The sequence below is a fragment of the Dermochelys coriacea genome, chromosome 7 (assembly GCF_009764565.3).
Source record: "Dermochelys coriacea isolate rDerCor1 chromosome 7, rDerCor1.pri.v4, whole genome shotgun sequence".
NCBI lineage: Eukaryota > Metazoa > Chordata > Testudines > Dermochelyidae > Dermochelys > Dermochelys coriacea.
The window spans coordinates 26,692,737-26,712,078 of NC_050074.1; the positions used below are offsets into that span (position 1 = coordinate 26,692,737).

Here is a 19,342-nt window from a genome sequence, read left to right on the forward strand (position 1 = left end):
ATTCTTGACGTCTGATTTGTGTCCATTCATTCTTTTATGTAGAGACTGTCCAGTTTGACCAATGTACATGGCAGAGGGGCATTGCTGGCACATGATGGCATATATCACATTGGTAGATGCGCAGGTGAACGAGCCTCTGATAGTGTGGCTGATGTGATTAGGCCCTATGATGGTGTCCCCTGAATAGATATGTGGACACAGTTGGCAATGGGCTTTGTTGCAAGGATAGATTCCTGGGTTGGTGGTTCTGTTGAGTGGTGTGTGGTTGCTGGTGAGTATTTGCTTCAGATTGGGGGGCTGTCTGTAAGCAAGGACTGGCCTGTCTCCCAAGATCTGTGAGAGTGATGGTTCAGGATAGGTTGTAATCCTTGATGATGCGTTGGAGAGGTTTTAGTTGTGGGGTGAAGGTGATGGCTAGTGGCATTCTGTTATTTTCTTTGTTGGGCCTGTCCTGTAGTAGGTGACTTCTGGGTACTCTTCTGGCTCTGTCAATCTGTTTCTTCACGTCAGCAGGTGGGTACTGTAGTTGTAGGAATGCATGATAGAGATCTTGTAGGTGTTTGTCTCTGTCTGAGGGGTTGGAGCAAATGCGGTTATATCGTAGAGCTCTAGTTACTCTCAATGGCCTACTGCGATACACAAGGTTTGGCCTTTGTGTAGGTTTTCTTCTGAGGGTATATTTTCACTGCAAAAAAGGGTGTGGTGTTAACTTGCATTAGCTAACTCAGGTTAAAATAGCAGGGAAGTTAAAGCAACTCAGATTTTAACCCAGTTTAGGTGCTTGAGTTAAAACCTCGAGCGGCTTACCCAAATTAAAATATGAGTTGCCTTCTATTTTAAACTCAGTTAGCTAACCTAAGTTAAGAACAGAGGGGTCTATTTAACTGTTTAGCCACAATTGTAACTGTAGCTCATTTACCAGGTATCAGGCCTCCAGAAAACAAACTTTATTTTTAATTTCTGTTGTGATTGTGGCTAAAGGTGCTGCTGAAAATAACAGCTGAACAAGTAAACTACTTCTTTACTGCCCTCTTTCCCAGCACACACACCTGATGGTCTAATGGATCTGTGACAGATGAACTCTGATTTAGATCTGAATCATTTTCATTGTAAATGAAACCATCTAAAGTGTTATTCAGTAAGAGTTGGATGAGATAAGCAACTATATTGTACTGAGCTTTCAGTGGTCACAATCCATGACGTATGTGGAGATGAAACTGGTCTGAGTCACAAATGCCATTATGAAAAAAGTAGCAATGGGAATCTAGAGAGTCTCAGTTCTCTGCTTTCCTCCATGCACCTCTATCTCCAGCATGCAAACCCAGCATGTCTCCAATGCTTTAGGTGGAAGTGCTGCAGACTAAAGGACTCCACTTAGTGCACCTAGTACTGTTTCAAGTACCATTTTTGTTTAAACAATGACTCTGGAAAAATTCCCAGATTATACATCTGCTAAATAAATACCTAAGCACAGATATTTATTTTCAAGGTGGGAGATACAGATTCTGTGACAACATTCTGCTGTACCGACTCATAATGCCAAGACATTGGTTTGCACAATGCAGTAATATTTTCTTGTAGATGTTTGTTGTGACAAAGTGATAGTGCCTCACTGAAGCACTCAGTAACCCCACATATTCATAAATCAGGCTTCAAATATTCATGAGATTTTTAAAATGGTGAAATTTTAAAAATAATAAATTTAGGGTTCTTTTTCTTTGCGCCTATAGGATACACTTGGGTTACATTTTTAAGCTCTTGTTTGCAATCATGACAAACTTATGTTTTAATTGAAAGTTGAGATTCTCATGTAATCACTAGACTGGAGGAGCTGGACATTTAAGTAGAACACCAAATAATGAGATACGTTAATCTTGAGAGTTGGCAACACTGAGTACTGTAACATACTTGTGTTCTACTGTGTCTTTGAGAGCTAGTGATGTGTGAATCAGATCATGTGTAGATAACTTAAAATTTTAGTCATATTTGTTGAACCAGGTATTTTCAGCCACTTTTTATGCTGTTCATTTACTTGGCCTCATCCTGTAGACACCTTCTTAAAGCAGCAGAGAGTAACTAGGAGTAATGCTCACTTAACTTAGCCAGCAGACAGAATTTGAGTCTCTAGGAGAAGGGGGAAAAAAGAATTACCTCCCACCAAAATTTCTTCTCCCTCTCCCTGGGCTCTAAAAAGGAGGCAGAAATAGATCCCTGTGATACCTTCCTCTAAGGCTCTTAGAGATGAATAAAGAAAGATAGTGGGTTGGGCTATGGTTAACGAGAGGGCATCCTTCCCACATGTCCCCTCTTCACAGAAGGCCCTGAATTACTCCTTGCTTACCTTTAGCTGACTTCTGAAGAGAGCATCAAACTTCTACATTTTTTCTGATCAGCAATCACAATCAAAGTAAATGAAAACCCTTGAGCACCATCAAGAATTGGATTAGGAGGCACAGATTTTACAGTGTGAAAGAGTAAGCACTGTTCTGCTAAACTTTTTTCTCCTTAGTCTCTAAGGTGCCACAGGTACTCCTGTTCTTTTTTTCTTCTTTGTGCCCTACTGCATCTAAAGTGTTGAACTTAGGCTAAGCGTGGTCTTTGGGATCACAGAAATTAAAACAAGTTAAACTCAAAGTTGCAATGGACCAAATTCTATGGTGTTTACTCAGTTTTTACTCATTTTTTCATCAGACAAAACTCCCATTGATTTCACTGGAAATTTGCCTACCGAAAACCAAGTAAGGACCCTCAGGATTTAGGCCTATTCAATCAAGAGAGCCTTTTGCAAGGAAGGTTTCAGAGTAGCAGCCGTGTTAGTCTGTATTCGCAAAAAGAAAAGGAGTACTTGTGGCACCTTAGAAACTAACAAATTTATTAGAGCATAAGCTTTCGTGAGCTACAGCTCACTTCATCGGATGCATTTGGTGGAAAATACAGAGGGGAGATTTATATATACACACAGAGAACATGAAACAATGGGTTTTATCATACACACTGTAAGGAGAGTGATCACTTAAGATGAGCCATCACCAGCAGCAGGAAGGATGCTTTGTGCAAGAAGGCTCCATTCAACAACAGATGGTCAATTTGATATACTTATAGGGTGGGGCTTCCATTACCCTCATATTTTTTATGTTATTGTATCTATCTATCTGTGATGCTTATTTACATTTGCTATCTACATTACATTAATCATTTACATTAAATTAAAGATTCCTCCATTCAAAATGAATGGAAAAAGGTAATTTTTTTTTAAATTGTGAGATACCTTTGAAATAAAAACTGACAGTTAATAAAAATCTGTTTACATATTTTAGTTACTGGTGCTTCTACATGAGTCACTTCCTCTTAAAAGCAATAATTTGGCTATTCAAATGCTTAGGGCATGGACGCATTTTATAGTGCTATAAAATGGAATAAAAGAGGCTATGCGGAGAGCTAATTATAGGGTTTGGTCTTGTTGCTAAAAGAGTAACAAATATTCATAGCATACGTCATATAAAACTAGATCTGATAACCAAATTAAAGACAGAAACCCCAACTCAAAAAATCCTCTGTGGGGTGTAAGGATGTAGAAATTACAAACCTCCTAAATTTAGCTTTTGGGCTTTCTTAGGCTCCATCCTAGGCTTTGCATGTTTTTAGGGTGGATTAGATTGTGACAATGGTGAACTGGCACATGGATTGTGTGAATTGTTGATCAGTACTGATAGGTGCTCATCAAAGATGTTGGCAGTGGTGAATTTGGTGACCTTTTCTGAAAAGCTCTCTAGAGTGTGTAGAATGTTTGTGTTTGGGGAACAATTCCTGTTTAGCTTCGGGGATTGAATCATAGCTGTTCCAGTACTGATGCTATCTTCATCATTGACTTTTTGTTTTTCAACCTCCTGATTTTGCTCCAGTGAAAAGCACTCATTTCCTTTTGTTTTTGGGCTTAGCTGCTGCCTCTTTGATTGCTCTTAATTTTGCTATAAGTTAATAATCAGAAGCTGGTAATTGTACTCTGCATTGCTTCCTTCTAACATATTTGCCAGGTGAGGACCTCCCATGAAAATTACTGCTGGGGGTGCCAGTTTTTGAGCTGGATTTGCAGTTGATTACAGCCCAGGTGCAGTTTGTACGACAAAACATTCCTGAGATAAAATAGTAAGAGCTCTGTTATCTAAAATTGTACACTGTGTGCTTATGATCATCACTTTGTGCCAGATTATGCCTGGGTATAGTATGGATGTGAAGATGGGGGAGGAGAACACAAGGAGCCCTTGTTCTCTCCTTCCCCTACCATGCACAAGGGCCAGGCACAATAGCACTTCTTACACTCCACAAATATTATTATCTTGACATGAGCTAAAATGTGACCCATTATAACCAACACACACAGTGGGTAAAGCAGGTACAATATTTAGGAAAGTATTCCTGGTCAGTCTGATTTTTCTCATTGTTTTTACAGCATTATCTTGCTCTTGTCCATCTTATTTTGGGACTTGTGTAAGGGCCTGATCCAGATCAATTCAAGTCAGTGGGAGTCTTTACTTAATGAGGGTTGGAGGGTTGGGCCCTTACAGCTGTTTGAGCTGGTATTTTGATTTTTCATTTTACTAATAGAAACATTTGCCAAATAGAAGTACAAAGTTGATTGAAATGTTTGAACTGTCATTCCCATAAGTAATCTTATTTGTCTGTTTAAAATTAGAGATCTATCTAACATTTTAAACAGAGGTCTTATCCAGACCAGAACTTCCCTGAGGATACCAAGTTTTTTTTCAAGTCCAACTGTATTGGAAATGTTGGCTGTGTCAAGGTAATTAATTCTCCATGGTTCTAATGATTCATCTTGTTTTTGCATTTAAAATATTCTTTCTCATTTTTGGTCATCATGTCAAATGGGTTAGACAATGAAAAGTAAAGCAAGAAGGGTTAGGCATAAGGAACAGATTAAAGTACTCAAGGATGTTTTGGACATTAGGCATTCTTCAGGTTGAAGAACATAATCCTTTTTCTGGATTGAAAATGCATAGGTTTTTGTTTTTTGTTTTTAATCTTGAAAGTATCTAAAATTCAAATGACAGCACACCTAGGTATTTTTACCTATTAAAATATGTGTCAGGTCTTTAATAACCTATTTTATTGTAAATCCTAATAATTTATAATCTAGGTATCCTTGATTAATTTAGCAATTTGAGCACTAGGGTTTAATTGAAGAAAATAAGGCTGCTTATTTCAACTGTGTTTTCTTTGTTATTTCAAAGATTTCAGTCTAAAACGGGTGTGGGTTTTCTTATTATGATGATACCTATTTCCCTAGACCAATCCATCTATGGATTTTAAGTGAATAAAAATTTCCCTGCATGTTTGAGCCATGAATGCATTCAGTAACCCTCTCAACACCTCACCAAAGCATAAAGCTTATGAAAAGAGGAAAGGCTCCAGGCCTGGATTATATCCATATGGAGTTCCTACTTCACTAGCCTGCCGCCGTTACTCAAACAATGTTTCTTTGAGGATGCAGGGACTAGAACCTCGGTCTGCAGAATCTGGCATGGCTGATGTCCCCACAGTGCTACCAGGAGCCCATGCAGAGCCACAGCCAAGGAGCACTGTAGAGAATAAGCGCCACAGGAAGTACTGTCCAAGGGACGCAGAGTGATAGTACCCTGTGGCCCTCTGATTGGCCAACCATCCTATTTAACCCTGGAGGGTGCCCTACATAGTTATCTGGGCAACAACACAGACTTCTGGCCTGCTGTGACCCCCAGACCTCTCCTTGTCTCCTGTTCTCTGATCCCAGCCTAACCTTGACCCTAACTCTTCCCTCCTGACTTTAGTCTGGTACTACCTCTGATTTCCAGGTTCCAACCTTGGCCTGACTTTGACTCTGACTCTTGCTTATTGAACCTGACTCTAGTGATTCCTCTGACCCCTGCTCACCAACTACTGTTCCCGATGTGGGGACCCTAGTCCAGCTGTGACCATTAGGCCAAACTGGCTACCCCCTGTACCCTTACCAGGACAATTGCATCCCAAAAATTTGGTGCAGGGCAAAGGTTGTAGCCATTCCAAAATTGGGAAAACTCCTGGGAGATCCCATGAGCTACTGACCCATCTTTCTCATTGTGTCACATGGATGCTTATGGAGAGACTGATGCTCATGTGCATCAATGAGATTACAACTGCCCTTAGTTCAGGCTGGCTTCAGACAGGGACAGTGTACTGAAGATCAGGTAATTCACCTAGCACCTAAGATATTGATGATCCCTTCAAAAAGGGCTAGAAAGTTATTTCGTTGTTGAAATGATAACAAATTGGAGCTTCATCTTGCAAACTGGAGACAAATTCAGCCAGTTTAGGTGTCTCTGTAATAGATTACAACAAGGATCCATTCTAGCTCCTCTCCTTTTCAACATATATACTTTCGAAGTACCAACAACTAATGCTGATGCATATATATGGATAACATCTGTCGCACTGATGTGAGTAACAATCTACAAAACACTCAAGTGTCACACTTACCTTCATCAGTGGACACTTAAATTGAGTCTGAGACGGTGGCTACAACATTACATGTGAACAATCGCTTACAATCTGTGTTGAGGATCCTCCACTCCCTTTCCAGCCAGTTGGCACTTATTTGGGAATCAAACTAGACTGCAGTCTAACGTACCAGTCCCATCTAAAGCACCAAAATAAAAAGATCACCGCCCATGCAAGTGGGAACCTTCTGGGGAGCAGAGGTAGCTGTTTAATGAACCTCAGAGCTGGTGCTGGTATTCATTCAAGCAAAAATGAGGCAGCAGATGGCATACACATCTAATTGATTCAGAGCTGAACATAGTCACCTATGTCATTAGTGGTTGCTGTAGCCATTACCCTTAAAACTACAAGGAGGGCTATGACAGAAGAAAACAACCAGCTAAGTATGCAAGGCTGACAGTGACTCCAACATTTACAAATAAGCAGTGCACACTTCCTATAAGATCTGCCTGCATCCAGAGGAAAACACACACACCTCCAATCCCTGCTGACTTGCCATGACTGATTTGGTGACATTCTTTTGTGGCAGCTGTTCGTGAACTCACGTCCAGAGCTGCCAGCCCAGTGCCAATCTCAGATGCACAGTGGCATATCAGGGTTGACAGCTCTGTGCTTGTAGAGTGGTAGCAACTCTGGGGGAGAGAGACAGGCATGCTGACAAATTTCAGAAGCCCTAACCTTCATCCACTTGTTTGTAAACTGGGATGCACATCCTAGATTACGCTTAACAGGCTGCTAATTGGAATGGCAAGAGTGGCTGCCACAATGCAGAAATTTTCCTTAGCTCATTCCTGGCAGTGTAACTATGGGGCAGCAATGCAGACAATCAAACGTGGTGGTGGAGTGCACATGCGACTGTCAGAGGGCTGACTGCTATCCTTTGCTACCCTGGATGAAACAGCAGTTAGATTGCTGAACAATCTAGATACATAGATTTGTGATGACTACAAAACAACATCTTTGTTCTTCAGGTTTGTATATTCATAGTAACAGATTATGTTCCAGTAATATTCCAAAATATGGACCTCATTTTGTTCCTCTTGAAGTCAATGGGAGTTTTCTCATTTGCCCATTGGCTTCAGTGGGAGCAGGACTGAATCTATATCAAGAATTTTATGGAGCAAATGTATTTTTGTTTAACTAGTTACAATATTTTTTAAAATAACATACATTATTATTAAGGTTTGATTCAATTAGAAAGTCAAAATGGATTTCTTAAAAAAAAAAACCCACCTAAATTAAAGGAAGACATTTCCTGTTTTCTGTATACGTTTTTTATTTTTAAGGTATAAAGTCAGATCTGGATAGGCAGATATGTCCATGTGGAACCCCACAGAAGTATTTGAGCTCCATGGGATTATTAATATGCATAAAGTTATTTACATATATAGCTTTTGCAGGATTAGTCTTAAAACTTTACAGCATCTTCTATGAGACTGATTACTTGAACCCAGTAGATATAATAAATTGTCAGGGTACAATGCAATATCCATACATCAGAGTTATTTGTTAAGGTGTAGAGTTGATAAAGGAAGAAGATATTCATTTCTGACAGATTTTTTAAAAAATCATCATACTCTATTTTTCAAGGAATATTTCTTCAGAAAAATATTTTCAAGTAGCAAGCTCAGCAAGAGTCTTCCTAAAGTACATCTTCCACTGCATGTTATCCTATCTGTTTGATTTCTTTCTAAATTAATGTATAGAGTTATAGGATTTTTCATCACATCTAGTTTGGGGGCATGAATAATTTAAAAATGCTTAGTTTAGACTAAATTTTTACACTTATACAATTAAAATTTGATTTATTTTGTACTAAAAACATGGTCTATCATGTTTTGGGTAAGACTGTTTCATTTTGTATTTTTATATTTTGTTCCTGTGCTAGGAACATAAAACAGAGCATTGTTAATCCTATTTCCTATTGTATATTATTCCAGACATGGAGTATTGCATGTTTTTGCTATGAAATTGGCAGTGAAATGTAAGAGTTTCTGGTACAATGGTGAAGTTTTTTAATTGGCTCTGACTGGTAGTCCCACTGTAATAATATTTAATGTGATGAAAGTTGCTGAAAGGAAGAATTCCTTAGGGGATTATTACAAACCCTGCTCTTCCTCTTGTAGCAATATTTTTGCATGTTTGCATTTTTGGAAAGTTTTTAAAAAAACAACAACAAAAACAATTTTTACTTTGTGATATTAGATAAAAGCTATTATGAACATGAAACATTTTTTATTTTTGGCTGATGTTGCCTAGTTTTGGCTGATATTGCTTAGTTTTTGGCCAAGGTACCCAGGCCTCTAATTAAAATTAGGAACTTAGCAGTGGGTTGATTTTCTGTAAATATCAGAAGGCAAGTCATTTGAGGGTGAACTATAGCTATGCACTATTGTAAGATGAAGTCTGAAAGAGACTTATCTATATCTATCTGCTGAATGGAATTTTAAAATTCTGGACTAAAGGAGCGAAATGCCCTGCTGCTTGGATAAGAGATCAGCTTTTGTAATGTTCTTTCAGAAGAACAAGAAAAAAGTTTAACATAGTTAAAAATAATACCCATTTTAACATAAAGTACTATGGTGTTTCTGTATTATTTTTATTGATCTAGGTTCTAATGTGGTCTCCATCATGGTAGTATACGAGTGCCATTCCCTACTAAAGTTTTCTGTTTAAGGTCCAGACTGTGACTATCCCTAATGTGGTTGCACAGGGAAGTAATCAGGAATAAGTACCCCTCTTACAGCCCTCACTAAGGCTCCCCCAGATCTTAGGCCCAAGGATGGGGGGTGGAGAGAGTAGGAGCTGTGTGCCTGGTATATGCCTTTCTTGAGCAGGTGAATGGAAGGAGTGAAGAGGAAAATAGGCAGATCCAAGGTTCCATTTCCTGCCCTGTGCACTGGCCAGCAGAGAGGAGCTGGAGTGTGGGTGGGGAACATCATATGCCTTGTAAAAAGTTGCAGAAAATTATTCCCTTTCTCCCTTTCCTTCCATGAGCAAGAGGCAACAAAGAGGAAAATTTGAGACTCTGAGGATCCTGGGTGTTCCTCCTGGGGCAGCGTATCTATATTCTGCCCTATTTTAAGGGTTCAGAGCAAAGGTTCAGTCTAGTCCTAAAATACCAATGAGGGGATATAATTGAAAAAAGTTTAGTATTAAAAAGCCCCACAGGCTTAGAAATTAATAACTAATACTTGGACAAATGTGTCCATTCATTCATCTTTCCTCCTTTATGCTTGTTTGAAGTCCTCCTACACAGAAATGATGCTCAACAGTTTGTTTTATACCTTTAGCTCATATTCTTTGTGGTATGGCTGTTATTTGAATGCAACACATTTCTCTACGAGATGACAGAATTGGTTGCATGAAACCTGTGAGATCACATTGTCCTTGCCTGTAAAGTCCCACCTGCCTTTGTCCTTTCTTCTCTGCAGTTTAACATGTAAGATGAAAGATCAGGTGACAATAAGATTCACTCAACTTCCCAAACCCATAAAGAATACATTTCAGACTTTTCAAACATTTATTTTAAACAATAGTATTTTATTTGAACTCTTTCCAGAGAATTTTTCTATTTCTTGTGCTTCATTGATTACTTTCTCCTCCCACCCACATAACAGATCATCTGTGTTATTCATTTCATAGTAGAGTACAAATTTTACAAAATGTGAAAAATGGAAAGATACAAATATTCCAGTTTGTTATGTATGTATTCATGGGGAAAAATACTTAGATAAGGTTGTTCTTTTTCTTTTCTTTTCTTTTCTTTTCTTTTCTTTTCTTTTCTTTTGAGGGGCGCCTGCATAATGTGCTGCATTTTCCAAGACAGCTACAAATTATGTCTCCACAATTTACATAAATTTCCGTGGTGAAATGGTTTGAAAGAATTATAGGAAGTATAATATAATGAAATATGAAACTACAGACGGGGGGTTCTTGTGTATGGTGCTCCAGGAAAATTGTAAAGTTTGATGTGGAAAATACAGCAATCTATTGCATTTAAGAAATCATGTCCTGTAAACTTAACGGTGGTATGCATTAGCTGAAATAGAAAGTTTCTGTAATGTCTAAACCTTTTTTGCAGTTTATTCTAATTGACCAGGACCCTGATGTAAAGAACCCTTCCCTCTTCTGCTACTGACAGGTGTACCAGTGTAGTGTGCAAGAGCTATAATTCTAAGGGATGTTTTGATGCCAATTCTAAATGTAAAAGAAAGGCAAAGGTTTTCTGTGTGTGTGTGGCGGGGGGGGGGGTGTTTACTGGCTTTTTGGTTTTTTTTAAGTGAAACCCTATGGAAATTAAGTTGGTTTTGTTGTAATGTCTTTACCTAAAACTTAGCAATCAGTGAGAAACTCAGAATTATTACACACCACAACAGATTATAAGCAAACTTTTCTTGATTACAATGAATTGAAGTGGGTTAGAATAAGAAACTTTTGCCCACTTTGTCTCAATTTTCCTAATTTATATATAGTGGGCTGTATATAAGTGATATGCTAAACTTCAAGTGACTTTGACGCTAAGATCAGTTGGACTTTAAGGAACATGCATATAGTGTACTATCTGGGTACCACTTACGTGCTATTGATGGTTGAAATAGTTCTTACAATTAATCTCTACTAACTTTCTCCCACAAAGTTAGTTCCTTAGTTTTTTAAGCTCTCTATGATACTACTGCACTGTTAGAAGCTACAGTGACTGACTGGATTCACTGACTAGCCAAGCCTGGGAAGCCAACCAGTAACCCTTTATCGTACTGGCCTGTATCACGCCTCTGCATATCATACAAATTCACAGAGAGAATATTACCAGCAAGGATTATGCTTCTTGTAGAGTTAATGTTATTGAATGAACAAGCCTGTATCTGTCTAGGTTGCTGCTGTAATGATCAAGTATTAGATTTAACATCACACACTGAAGCAGGATTCCAGGAAAAACTCAAGATGGGGGCAACTTTCATAGACTTATCTGGTGTCTACAGAACTGTATGGAGGGATGGCCAGCAAAAGCCAGCAAAATTATCCTATGAAATGCATCGATAAAATTCTTCCACGAAGTTTTGACCAACTGTAGGTTTTGCATTCTCCTTGGTGACCAGGTCAGCAGGCCATGCACTCTCAGCGATGGCCTATGACAGGGATCAGTTCTAGCACCGATCCTGTTTATTATATACATCAGCGACCTTCCCCAAACATCATCATGGAAAGTTGTCTATGCTAATAATGTTACTCTGACTACACAGGCAATGGATTTACCTACAACAGAACAAATTCTAACGAGGGCCCTTAAAACCATGGAAGAATATTTCATGTATTGGCAGTTAAAACCACACCCATGAAGACTAATGTGTTAGCATTTCAGCTAAAAAATTGAAAGGCTAGAGAGGAACTGCACAGGGACTTTTGTGGGGTGAGTCTTGATGTGTGACATTAGACTGAAGCTTCACATGCCACCAGCACCTGAAAATTATCCATGACAGAATAAAGATGCATATAAATCTCATCCAGAAACTGGCAGGAATACTGGCATGCAAAACTTCCAGAGACCTCTTCGCTGGCCCCTGACTGCTCTACTATAGAATACTGTTCCCCCATCTGAACACATACATCACTTGTTAATCCTCAACGTAATACACTCATGCAGATCATTATGGGCACAGTAAAATCAACTGTGGCACACATCTATCCATCCCAAATTTATTGTGACATGAGAATCCTTCGGGAGTGCCATTGTATTCGAGGGAATGAGGATCTTTCAGTAAATGAAATAATATACTAAATAATATACTGAGATTTCCAATCCAAAAGACCCTTTTGGCTTGCAATGCAAGAGCTCAAAGATTTGAGCTCCTGCCGAAGGTCAGCAGTGAACAAGATGGAAGAACACTAATGTCCACAACAAACACCACAACAGGGACCCAAACAAAGAACCCAATGGCTTTTACTTCCACTTTGAATCACATCCACACACCTCAGATATGGCACCACATCCACACAGGGCAGATGTGCTAACTTCCTCCATAAATGGGGACTGCAAACATTTAGTTCATGGCAAGCTGAAGTGTGAATCTACCCCACACGAGCCTGCCATGCTCCATCTGCTGCCTCCTGACACTCATTAATAGTTTGTTAATGTGCTTAAATCTAGTCCTCTTTGAAACAGGATTAGAGCTTGTTATCATTTGCCATTCTGTATTGCACACTACAGGAAAGAAGCTGGCATAGGGAATACTGGAGAGGGAAGGTGATGACAAGAAGCATGTAGTTCAGTCAGAAAAGACAAACCCCTTTATAGGGGCCAAATGTAAATTAGTTTATCATTTACTCTGCACTATATTTGAAAACCATTTTTCATTGAAAGGATACACCATAACATCCAATCATACTAAATTGAATAATACACTGCTTACATTCAGTTGAACACCACATCAGACTGTTAGGCCAGAAAGAGACATTTCACAGTGTGTGTGCCCTTTTTCCATGCAGAAATGGTTATATACTTAAGATCTACTCTATATGAACCCATGTAAGTGAGCTGATTTTCATTTGGATTTGCACAATACTTCTAACATATAGACTAGCATATGATTATAAAAATAGAAATTACTTCATCCAGATGCTGAGGGTATTTTAATAAATAATACAGAACTGTGGGTTTAAACCCATTTTGTTGTTTATATCTAAGAATCAGCTTCAAACTGATACACAAAGTTTTTATTTCCCCTCACCCCCCACCTCCAATAATCTGGCAGTATAACCCGGATGGAAATATCTCTGCTATTTCTTAGCTCTATGTTGCCTAACTGTTACTGATTATTTGTTGATCAGTATTGATCAACTGTTGATATTGATGTACTGTTTTGATATACTGTTGTGTATTTCATAGCATTAACCTTTCCTTACATGTAACAGTGTGATAAAAGACAGTGTTTAAACTAAATTCCTAAATCTATTGTAGTGGACCTGATGACCCAGTGGTGGTGGTTCTCACCATCGTCCGAGGTATTTCTTGCTCTTCAGTCCCAAATCAAATTGAATTGACTTAAATATGATTCTTGTTCTCCAGCAGGAGGCAGTTGTGGCACGATATTGGTGGCCTCTTGCGGCTCGGAAGAAAGTGTTTCTTTGTTCGGAACCTTTACTCCTGTCAACTTGCAAGGACATGTCTAAAGGAGAGAATGTCTATAATAATGCCTTTGGGAGCTGGTCAGGGGTGCTCGAATAATTTGTATATGGGGGTGCTGACAGCTATTGAACCAAACTGTAAACCCTGATGGAAACCACTTCAAGCCAGCACCCCTAGTTCCAGCACCTATGGAGCTGGGTTTATGCTGTCCGAGAGGAGTGCTCCTCATCTGGGTATGAGATAAGATTCCCCCACTCTCAAAAAATTTACTCTAAGTCTTTATGAAGATACAAACAAAAGCCTCAAGCTCTCCAGTGCCCCAAAATCTCAGCTCCTGATTGTTTGTCTCAGCCTGGGGGAGTTCAGTCTATCTTACTCCAGTTACTGGTTTGTGTAACTCAGAACATGATTGAATTAACCAAAGGGCGATTTAAGCGGGAAACTTTTTGATTGTGTTGCTTAACTGAGCTGAGAAGATAAATTGCTGTGAAGAGGGTTGTGCTTTTTAATATATACAACAACATGGAATATTGGCAAGCATACGCTTTTCTTGCAAATTCTATTTTCTGGTCTTAGAAGTTGAATTTAAAAGACCACAGGTAGTTAATGGGCCAGGAGTCAGATGACCTTATCTGTGTGTCTCTGTTAATCATCTAACTCCAACAATATAGCACAAGTTTAGTACTACTGTACAGTGCATCTGTCATTCCAAATTTATTAGTTTTTTGGCTTTATCTTTGTCTTTTTTTTTATTTGTCCGCTGTTTTTATCTTTATTTATTTTTCATTAATGGATACCATCCTGTCTTCGTCTTGAACTGTTTTCTGTATTCATATATCTTTGATTTCTTAAATCTGTTTTGAAAATTACAGGAAGATGAATTAAATTCATAGTTAATTCTTAACACATTTAAGATAAGAAATAAAATAAATAGAGAAAACATACATGTTGTAGTACTGAAGCAAGCTACATCGAATCTACCAGTTTGCTAAAAAAGTGGTCACATTGGAGCTGAGGGTTTCAGAAAAGGAAATGAATAGGGAAATTGCACAGCACACTTGTTGCTTTTAGTTCACTGAGTGCCTTGTTTTATTTCAGAGCTCTGTTCCCCATTTTGGTAAATATCACTGTTGTTAAGTTTGAAGCTGTTAAGCTCTCACCTTCCATTCTGAAGCTCCCTTGGTGAAAACCTAACATTCCTGTAGCATTACTTCATCTGTATCAAGTTCTCTGATACCCTGGATAGCAATTTCGTTGGCTATCCTATAAAAGTGAAGGGTATTGAACTTCCCAATAACGGCCTAAATTGAGCAGCATTTAGGTCATGATAGCTTCCGTTTCCATTTAATGCAATAAGTTACTTTTCCAACTGAGAAAGAGAGAGACATTAAGGAGGGCTGGAAACATTGCAAAGCTGACTGAATGGTCATAAAATATATTAATGCATCTCCACAGACAGTTTCATCAACTACAGCAATAGTTTGTGCAGCAAAAAAAAAAAAGCTTCATACTCCTGCAAGCATTGGTGAAAGCAGGGTCTTTGTCACAGATCATTTCTCCATACGCTAAAAAGATAAAGAAAACTAACAGCACAAACACAAAGTTGTTTCTTTCTCGATCAATCTCTAAAAATAAAAGTTCTCTTGTTTTTATTATTTTGCTTTCTAGTTATTATCATGAAAACCCTTTGATAAAAGCGATTGTGTTGGAAATAATTATATAGAAGGAGTTAAATCACTGAAAGTTCAAATACTAACCCATGTGTTTAGCTTTAGGGGAATTTCAGTTAGTCAAAAATGGTCATGAAACAGATGAAAATACTATATTCTAAGAGGCCGATTATCCACTTGTTAGTAAGCAAATTTACATGTGCATATCTGTGTATGATATTTTGGTACATGCACATCTGCATTTTAAATTGAAAGATTCTAAGGTCTGTGCACCAGATCTTTCTGTAGGATTGCAGCTTTATTTGAAATGTACTTACTGGGGCAGGAAATGAGTCTTTGTCTCATTAAATTGGGTGCATGCTCAGCCAAATTGTGAGCTAGATTGTAACCTTACGATCTGGCCTCGCTAAAGGGTGATGCATAGTCCAGTGCCCCAGAAGCAGACTAGAGAATTAATTGGGAATCAGAGTCTCAATCCTCCCCTGCTCTCTCCTTGTTCTGGAGAGAAGTTATTTTAGCTCTTTTTGTAGAGCAGCTTCTTCCCCTCTTGTGTCCCCGCTAACTACTCTGGCTGGCTAGTGGCAGGTGGGGAGAGGACAGAGGAGAGGGAAGGGTCCTACTCCTCCATCCCTTCCTCACCCACTTGCTCACAGCAAGGAGTGTCAGGCAAATAGTTCTTGTTCTCTCTCTCTCTTTCTCTCCACTGCAGCTGGAATCACAATCTCATCAGTTATGAGTGGGAGTAGGAGGGGGCCTTTTTCCCTATTCCTTATCTGGAGAGCAGAGTAAGGGTTGTGTCAATTTTGCCCACTGAGGGTGACCTCACTCTGAGTAGTCCTGCTAATGTGAGTAGCACCACTGAGTGAAAGCAGAGTGGCAGAATCTGGCTCTCAGTGAGAAAGGATTATATAGAAGCTAGTGCTCACTGGGTAAGTCTACACTGCAATTAAAAACACGCAGCTGGCTCATGCCAACTGTCTCAGGCTTGCAGGGCCCAGGCTAAGAGGCTGTTTAATTGTGATATAGACATTTGGGCTCAGGCTGCAGCCCGAGCTTTGGGAACCTTCTACTTTCCAGGGTCCTAGGTCCCAAGCTCCAGCCCCAGTTGAACACACCCCCTTAGCCCGAGCTCTATGAGCCTGAGTCAGTTGGCACGGGCCAGCCATGGATTTTAACTGCAGTGTAGACACACCCAATGAGGTCTCAATCCAGCAAAGAGTGTGATTAGTCCGATTAATGTCATTGGGATTAATGAGCTTAAAGTTGCACACCTGCTTAAGCACTTTGTTGAATAGGGACTGGAGTGCACAAGAGAGAGCATACCAGAGACTTCTAGCAATATAGTTTAAGATTATATTTCTTTTTTCTTTAAAAAATAAACAAATATACAAAATACCCACAATCTAGCAGAGTCTCTCAAAACCTTTCTCAAAAAATGGTTAGTTGTGCATTTTAAGTACCCAGTAGTCAAGGAATGTCAGTGGGGTTTCCACTTGCAATCTTAACTCTGTTTTGTATGTGCATATTAGGATGCAATCTTTACTGTGAGTTCTGAGATTACGAATGCTATGCAAATATACTGACCTTTACTGCTAAACATCCACCACCCATTTGGCTGGTTATATGTTGCCTCTTATCATAACCCTATACAGCAAGCTGTCCAGAGCATGGATCGTCTCTGATTTGTTTGTATGGTACCTAGTTCAGTTGGGCCCTAATCCCTGATTGGGGGATGCTGGCACTACCGCAATACAAATAATAATAATAATCACATGATCAAAAACTCTTTCTTAAATAATACATTATAACTTTCATACATATTTTTCTACAGCCTTTGTAAAGTGCCTCTTTCACACAGTGAATGAGGCAGAGCTCTGCATATCAGCTTTGCATACTTATTTTTGTATGAAGTTCATCAGTTCTCTTACTGCCATATGCTATGTAGTAGTCCGTAACAGAAGGTGCCTACATTGTCTAAAATTCGAGAAACATTTGTATGTTATATTGTATAATCTGAGAAACAGCATGTGATGCTGTAATATTGCCACCTAACTTCCCATCTTCCCTCCATCTCATGCATGATCAGGACACGTAGGTGAATGAAGGCAGATACAGGAATATATTTAAGTGGCAGGCCATAATTTTATTAACTTAACACTGGGGAGGTGTGCTGTATGTCCGATATGTCTCATGTACCAGGCACTGAAGTGATTTCAGTGCAGGGGTTACAGGACTCCCACCATATGACCCATAACTTAGGGTAGACCTTTCTCAATCTACCTCTAGAATTCAGCTCACTTCAAATCCTCTCACCCTCCCTCCTGCAAAGGGGTAGAAGGAGGGTACAAAAGGAGTCTGTGAAGACTTCAGGCTCTCTCTTTCCACAGACACAAGGTCTACCAGTGAAACCCAGGTCTCTATTATCTTCGGAAGCTGGCCCTTTCGGCTTTTATCGGCACTGGATACCAGTCCCTCCACTCTGCACTCTAACCAAAACCAATCACCAAGGAACAAACTATTATATGTTGGCATCCATCATTACATGGAGAGGGAGAAACCCTGAGTAATGATTGAAGATCTGTAACGGATAAAGTTCCAGTTTCTTACTCTACCATCTTAACTTCTAATTAATGTAATATAGAGCATTTATACAGTCTCACACTGGTAATATATAAAAAAAATACATTGTGTGAAAGAACATTGCATTACTAAGGATTTATCAGGAGGTCTTCCCCAGTGCTGGAAGGGAAAAAAGGGATCATGTCAAAAAAGGAAGGAAATTAATATCATGCTCTGAGTCCTATTTCAGTCATTGTTAGTTTCTTGTACATCACTGCCCTTGCCTTCAACAGTATTTAAGAGATAGTCATGTAATCTGGTTGCTGCTGCTTGATCCCAGAATATATGAGAGTGCCCAACAAAAGTGACCTTGGGCCTGATTTTCCATTGCCCTGCACCTTGTGTAGTCCCTTATGCCAGTGCAAAGTAAAAGTAAATGCTGTCAAATCATGATGTTAGCCTTTTACACTGATTTTTCACTGTTGCAAATGACTAGGTAAGGTGCTGAGAGCAACAAAGCATCAGGCCCTGTTTAGTTTTGCTCGGTGGAAAAATAGAGGTTTCAGCTCCCTTGTCTACCAGATTTATTTTCAGAATAGCAAAGCCCTTCTTCAACCTGTGTGGCTGGACTGAGATCTGGGGAAAATTCATTTAATTTTATAGTACTTGCAATAAGCAGAGTTCTATATCTCTGATCAGACAGCATTGTTTCCTGAAACTTTTTAAGGCTTTTCCTAGTTGAAATACATTAGGCTATTTTCAAGTAGTGTTGGTTTTTAATTTAACTGCTTTTATAAATTCTTACTCTTACATAGTTATTGGTGATTTTTCCATTAATAATAATAGACTAGCTGTTGTATAATGGTGCTGTACCTAAAAATTTGTTCTATGCCATTCTTTTCTAATGTTTTTTTTTAAAGCATAATGACACTGCTGTATCCTTGAGATTCACAGGAAAGTTTGTAGTGTAAATAATAAATGGCAGGACCCATCGTGGGGAGTCAGTGGCACTGTCAGTAGAAAACACAATTAAAATTATAAAACATGGCCCAATTGTTGCAGCATCCTAATATGTGTGCAGCAAATGTACATTGTAACTAGACCTTTTCTTAGAGTGTCTACTGCAGAAGCAACTGGGGAATTTCCTTATAGACACTGGAAAATATCCCCTTCATTTGGCAAAAAAGGATTAGCCTGTAGATCTGATTAGGAATTTGCACATGACTTTATTATTATATAGATAAAAAGAAGCAAATTCCTCAGAATAAAAAGAAAGTCAAAGAAAATAATATCTAAGAACCCAAGCAGGTAGAAAACGCTGCTCTAAGAATTTTTTTCAGAGTTTGACATGCTGACGATGTAAGATAAATGGCAAAAAAGTGTCTTATCCCATTCATCCAGGGAAATATTCTAAGTACAAGAAGGAGAAGAATTCTGAATATTTTAATAAATAGGA

The 19,342-nt window shown here is 38.9% G+C and overlaps 1 protein-coding gene across 1 annotated transcript in view; it reads left to right on the forward strand.

The window, feature by feature from the left end:
- Positions 1 to 19,342, forward strand: part of ERC2 (ELKS/RAB6-interacting/CAST family member 2) — an 858,283-nt gene that overhangs the window by 443,486 nt on the left and 395,455 nt on the right.